Below are 6,991 nucleotides of genomic sequence, written 5' to 3'. Positions count from 1 at the left end.
CAATTAGGGACCCAGCTGAGCCTCTTGTTTCTGGTGTTGTGACCACCAAAACATAGTGAGTGGTCCCAGATGCACCCTATTAACATCCTTGGGCTGATCGTTTCCTGTAGTTGGATTTAGTGTAAAAAGTCACACTAGAGGCTTGGTTGGAAAGGAGAAGGCATGGCATAATTATTGCTTCTGTACCAGTTAAACCTATCAGCCAACAGATGTCAAGTACAGGAGAAAAGCACAATAATGTTATTGTAATAGAATAATAGTTATCGTTTTAATAATCAGCTGACAAATTTTGATAAGAGGCAGATTCTGAAATAAGTGCAGGGGGAGGGGTTAACTTTGAACTACAGCACAGTGAATGGATGCTATTCCTTGGAGGAGATGCTGTATAGACAGTGATTCAGCTGTGGAATTGCTACCCTTTCTACTAACCTTGAACTATAGCACAGTGTGTGGGTGTTATTTCTTGTAGGAAATGCTTTGTCGATGACAATTCAGGTATGGAGTTGCTAGCCTCTCTACCTAGGTGTCTTAGTTAGGGTTTCACAGCAGCTCTTATGAAGGAAAACATTTTGTTGGGGTTGCTTACATTTTCAGAGGCTCAGTCCATTATCATCATGGTGCAACATGGTGGCATGCAGGCAGACATGGTGCTGGAGAAGGAGCTGAGAGTCTTACATCTTGAGGGCAACAGGAAGTGGTCTCATACACTGGGCAGTATCTTGAGCATATAAGAGACCTCAAAGCCCACCTCCAAAGTGACACACTTCCTCCAGCAAGACTACACCTACTCCACAAGGCCACTCTTCCTTTGGGGCCATTTTGTTTCAAACCAGCACACTAGGTGAAAGATCTACAGAGACTTGAGTGAGGTAGGGTTGTATACCCTGCAAGTGCTTTCTGAAGAAGTGCTGGAGCACAGTGACACTGGTTTGAGGTGCTTTGGACTATAGCTTTATCGCCTCAATGCTCAGCAGTGGTGGCTCCTGGGAAAGGCCAACTTCTTCTTTGGGATGTCATTTGGTTATTGTGGTTTTGTTTTATTTTGGGGACATAGTGTCATTGTGTAGCTCTGGCAGGCCTGAAACTTGCTAAGTTGACTAGGCTGCTTTTGAACTCACAGAGGACCTGTCTTTAACTCTTGAGTGCTGGGATTAAAGGTGTGCACCACAACATCTGGTTTTAAAAAAGATTTATTTTTACATGTGTAAATGTATGGGTCTATGTGTTGGTATGTACACATGAGTCCTGGTGCCTATGGAGGCCAGAGGCATCAGATCCCTCTGGAGCTGGAGTTCAGGTGTTGGTGAGATGTCCTGTGTGGATGTTGGAAATAGAACTTGCATCCTCTGTAAGAGCAGCGTGTTTCCTAAATCATGATGTAATTCTCCTCCCCCAGGAACTCTTTGGGAATTTAGAGAAATCCAGCTTCATCTACTGTCATAGAGTGGCTGCTGTTTTCATTAATCAGCTGTGCCTGATTGTAAATGACCATCCCAGTGACCCAGCTTGTTGGTGGTTGACATTTCCTCATATCAAGGGGCCTGAGGTCTCAGCCACTCCTCCCAAGTATTTGTATGCAATTCTGATCTAATTGCATGTGGGATCTTGGGAGGGGCCAGAGTATATAGCTCCATCTACATGAACATGGGAAGCCGGCACATATTCTGGGTGAAGACTTTCTAGTGTGGTTGCTGCATGTTAGTCTGTGTTCCTGTGAACAACCCCTTATCCATGCTGTGTAAGAAAATCCAGTAAACTCATTGATTTCCTAGGGTGAACTTTGGTGGAGTCATACTTTGGTTTGTTGTTGGGACCTTGTAATGAGAGGGTAGATGATGTTTACATCTCTCCCCAGGGAAGGAGTTAAAATATCTCTATAGCTGCAGATAACTCTGCTTCCTATGGTGAACTACCATAGGGAATGCAGGTGAACTGCATTTTGTCCAAACCAATGTTTTGGTCTTGGTGTAGAGGATGGGCTTTTCAAGGACTTGTCAAGAGCTGCATTCCCAGGTCTGTCTGGGAAGATGGTGGTGAAGGGATGAGGAGCAGATATGTTGAAGACAGCACTGAGCTAGGAGTATTTGGATCCAGGGTGATCTAGTTTGTCTTCCGGCCTTGCTGTTGGACTCATTGCTTAACCTTGCAATCAAAACTCCGTGTCTGTGCCCCTGATTTGCACCAATATCCCTGTATCAAAAGAATCTTTCACTATGCCTGACGCTGTGTGGTGCTCAGTAAATATTTCTGTGTCTCCATATCCCACCCCTGTCATCTAAAGAAGAGAAAGGCAGGGAGAAGGTCCTTTTGCTTCTGTAGAGGAGAATTTTGGCCTCAATTAGAGCTTTATAGGGACTTCCTCAGCTGCTGCTGCTGCTTTGTGAGCCATGATCTGTAGTCCTCAGAAGCTGCCTCTTCAGGGGAGACTTTGATATCTAATGTTTGGGTACATTTATGCTTTCTACAAGAAGTAAAGAGCGTTTGAAGTCCTCTGGGGAGCAGTGTGCCTGCTTCTGTGGCCTTTCTTCCTCGCTTTCCTTTGGCTAGGTCACCCGGGGGCACTGCCTGTCCTGGGGAGCATTCGTTTCTTGCAAGGGTGCTGGTTGTTTGGTTCCATGTCTTCACTGGGTAAAGGCTTTTGTGTTTCTGCTTTGGCCTCTGCTGTGGACTTTTATTTTGGAAAACCAGATAGCTCACACAGACAAGGTGATATCTTTTTCGACTATTTTTGGCAGTAGGCCAGCTTGTCACTATGGCTACCGCCCTTGGAGGAGTGGCAGGACATATAAAGTAACTTCTGTAAGAAATGTGGAAGAGAGCAGGGAGAGGTGTTTGGACTCCAGGTCATTTAGGGAGAACAGCTTCTCTAAGTAGGATATTCTGATTTGGATGGTTTCATTTCCTGTCTCTGAAGCTTTGCCTTTTTAATAACAAACATATAGAACATCAATTTCATTCCTAATACTTGGAGGCCCTGAGAGTCATTCAGATACATTTCCTGTTAGAGTGCCTTTATGAATGTCCATGTGAGTCAAATAACAGTCACACAAATATGAGACTGTAACAATGTATTGAGAGAAAGGAGTGACTTACCATTGGGGTATTTGATTAGGATAGCCTGGGGCAAAGACTGCATCAAGGAAGGCTATCCTGAGGTAATGGTTGAGTGAAATTGTGAGGAACACACAATTACTTCCTATTAGAGTAACATGGGGTTGAGCATTTCAGGTGAGGGCCCAGCTTTTGCTCAGGCCCCAGTCATCTTTTCTGTTCCTATGACAAGTACCTGAGAAGGACAGCTTAAAGAACGATTAACTTTGGCCCACCAGGTTAGATGCTGTCGTCCATAGTCTTTGGCTTCATTGATTCTGGGCCTGTGGCAAGCAGGACATATGGTGGTGAGGCGTGTGTCGGAAGCGTCTCATCTCATGGCGGACGGGAAGCGGAACGAGGACCCAAGTGGTCAGGACAAGATGTGCTCTTTAAGACTCTTCCCATGATCATCTCCTGCCACTTAGGCCCCGCCTTCCAATAGTCTGTTCAGAGTGTGTGAGTGAGTGAGTGAGTGCGTGTGTGCGTGCGTGCGTGCGTGCGTGCGTGTGTGTGTGTGTGTGTGTGCCAGCCACAGCACTTAAGGCTGGTTCTCATTCTAGTGAGAGGAACTCAGGTGGTCAGGCTAGGCAGCACGTCTTTATCTGCTGAGCCATCGTGTCTGCACCCTAATTTCTGTTCTTTTGAGACTAGGTGTCACTATGTAGCTTTGACTGTCCTGGAAGTCACTGTGTAGACCAGGCTGGCTCCAAAGTCACAGAGATCTATCTGCCTGTTCTCTGCTGGGATTAAAGGCATGAGCCACCACACCTGGCTAGTTTTTGTTCTTTTGAGTCAAGGTATTGCTGTGTAGTTGACTAACCTCAAGCTTGTAGCAGGCCTCTTAGTTTAAGCCTCCTGAGATTACAGGCGTGTACTATCATGTTCAGCCTGTTTAGATTTTGATCACTAATTAGATCAGTGCCCTCACACATGTAAACAGCAGTGTGCTTTACTATTTCCCTGTGTATCAGTCTAGTAAGTAGACAACCAAGTAGACAACAATTGGCTGAGGTGGTATGTGCTCATAGGCCCAGCACTCTGTAGTTAGCAGAGGCAGGAGAATGAGGAGTTCGAGTCTGGTGTTGACTCCATGGTCCTCTCTCCCCTGCCCTCGCAAAGATCTGCCGTGACAGTGAGGGTATGGAGCTTATGGAGGAGCTGAGAGTGTAGATGGGCACAGACTTTCAAATCCGTGAAGGGAGGTGGGTAAGCAGCTGACGCTGCAGGGGTTGGCCTGGCACCACCGACTCTAACCCAGTTGTTGTTGTATCCCACAAGCCCTCCTCTACCTCCCTCGGTCTACCTGACTGTATACCAGGAGAGCAACCAGCTACAGCTCACTTCTGACGCTCTCGACACCAACCGCTGCTGAGAGAGGATGTGAATACACGTAGACAGGTCAGCCGTGCAAGCACTTTGAAGTGACTTGTTCCGAAGGAGCGCCTTAGGAGGGCTTGTGGCTGTGGAGCGAGAAGACTGGATTTATAATACATTGGGTGGGTTTTAATGAAGAGGAGAGTGAGACTCTGAGCAGGAGTACTCTTGTAATAGATTGCTTATTTTTCTCCAATCTGTAAATGGGTTTTTGGACTACGTGGGGGAGGGGTGAAAGACCTGGGGAGAAAGAGGGAAGGATAAGATGTAATCAAAGCACAATATATTCATTTATGTAAGTGTTAGTAGGTAAGCCCCACTCATGTTTGCAGTTCATATGCATTAATAACTGTATTAAAACGAGTAGAAAAAGTATCTTTCCCTCCTGACTCAGGCCTTCTCTCAGTGCCACAGTCAGTGTATTGTGAGGGCCGCCTGGCCACTCAGCAGACATGGTGGCCTAATTTGGCATCATTCGACCTGCCTAGATGAAGACCTAGAGTTTTTAACCTGTCACTTGCTAATGTCTGACAACTGCCATTTGTAACCTGCCGTCACACGCATTCTGTTAGCTGTCATGTCTGGTTAGGAGCCGCTTCTTTAACCTTGACCCCTTTAGCCACTGGCACTGGTGACCCCTGAGATGCAGTGCCACAGTTTGTGTGACTCTTGCTTCTAGTTGGTAGAAGGGTTCACGGTCTTTCCTGGCAGCAGCTAATGTCAGCAAGGCCAGAGACAAGCTGGAATCGTTCTCCTTATGTGGCCAGGAGGATAGAAGTAGGTACAGGAGGAGTTTGTGTTATAAAGGAAACTGGGTTAGTGTCACATGCTGCCACATAATTGTTAAGTGAATGGCGGGCTGTTTCAGACCCCTGTCCCTCAGGGCCCTTCCTTAATGGTTCTTTGGCTTACACACTACCTCTTTCATTTATAAGGGAAGGCTGTGCTCAACGTGGTGATTAGAACGGCCCTTGGACTTGGGCTGACGGCCTGAGTTAGACTTCAGAACAGTAAAACCAACAGGATGCAGCTTCCTCCTGCGAGAGAAGCAGGCCCCAGAGTCCTCCTTTTGAAAGCTGTGATGTGAGTGAGCCTAGCAGCTGGGGTGGCGGCACCACTCAGAACCTTGGGTGCCCATTGTAGCTGGAAGGCAGAAGACGGTCAGTGAAAATTGTTCTTGAGTGTTATCATTTAATCTTTGTCTTGTTTGGACTGTGTGATAATTTGTGTTCTTAGTTCTGGTTCAGTGACCACACTTTATTTTATTTTTTGAGCTGAGGATCGAACCCAGGGCCTTGTGCTTGCCAGTCAAGCGCTCTACCACTGAGCTAAATCCCCAACCCCCATACTTTTTTAAAAAAATAATATAATTCTTTATTGATTCTTTGGAAATTTTATATCTTGCACCCCAATCCTGCTTACCTGCCAGTCCCTCCATATCTTCTTCTCACCCCTACATTGGCCCCCAACCCCCCCACTAAAAATCAGTTAAAAACAAAACAAACAAAACTCGACCTGGCTCCTCCAACTTTCCAACACCTCTTCATTCATCATAGTGGCATTGGGTCCCGCAGTATACCCTTTTGTCCAATTGGCCCTACCCACAAAATGTTCATTGCAATGAGTCATTGATCTGGCTCAAGGTCTCTGGCACACCATCATCACTGGACCCTCATCAAAATGCCTCTTGTCTCAAGTCATGGAGATCCTGTGGTTATTGTTTTGCAGGACCAGTCTCTTCGTGCACTCCAGCAGGTCATAAATGGGGTAATTGTTAGTGGCCCAGACCATCCAGCTCAGCTACCACCAAGATCACATCCTGGGCTTTGGGTTGGCCCTCCTCAGGTGAGGTGCAGAGCCAACTCTCCTAGGCCTATGCCATTGAGGCTTTCTCTCCCATGCCCATGGTGAGGGGTGATCATTTCTCCCAAGTGCAGGGGCCAGTTGTCCTGTTGCAGGGTCCAGCAAGGAGCAGGACCAGCTAACCCAGAGCCAGTGAGGAGGAAGCCAGCTCAGCATGGCCCTCAGATTTCAACATGTATGGTTCCTATGACCCCCTCAGGCAACACAGGCCATGGACATCATCCCAGACCCCAGCTGCAGCAGGAACATGGACCCAGACATGGCCCTTAGCAGCATCTTAGGCCTGAATGTCACCATGGCCCTGGTGGCAGCATGAACCATGGAGATCAGTATGGCCCCAGTAGTAGCAAGGCCCTTGGACACCAACATAGTCTCAGGTGGCTGTCCAGACCCCAAACATGTGCACAGCCCTCCATGGTAACAGGAGCCACAGACATCAACTTAGACCCTGGCTGCTGCTGGGCCACAGACCCAGACATGGCCCTAGGCATCAGTTCTGGCCCAGACAGTACCTGGCCCTGTGTGGTAGCACAGGCCACCCAGATTTGCATAGCCCTCAGGCACCAAAATGGCTACAGGTTGCAACCTAGACCCCAGGCATCTGTGTGGCCTTTGGCATGACCATGGGCATGGACTCAAACATGGTCCTCGTTAGCAGCCT

General features: G+C 47.4%; 1 protein-coding gene across 3 annotated transcripts in view; it reads left to right on the top strand.

Moving 5' to 3' along the window:
• Window positions 1–6,991, top strand: part of Sil1 (SIL1 nucleotide exchange factor) — a 248,983-nt gene that overhangs the window by 18,248 nt on the left and 223,744 nt on the right. Inside the window, exon 1 of one of the 3 annotated variants that reach the window (XM_036205314.1) lies at window positions 5,605–5,627. The exons of the other annotated variants lie outside the window; for them this stretch is intronic. The gene's annotated coding sequence lies outside the window, so the exon portion shown is untranslated. Of the gene's footprint in view, window positions 1–5,604; window positions 5,628–6,991 lie in introns of those variants that run through there. 3 annotated transcript variants of the gene reach the window in all.

The sequence above is a fragment of the Onychomys torridus genome, chromosome 13 (assembly GCF_903995425.1).
Source record: "Onychomys torridus chromosome 13, mOncTor1.1, whole genome shotgun sequence".
NCBI lineage: Eukaryota > Metazoa > Chordata > Mammalia > Rodentia > Cricetidae > Onychomys > Onychomys torridus.
The sequence above is the reverse complement of the archived record's forward strand: the minus strand, read 5'-3'. Positions and strand labels throughout refer to the sequence as shown.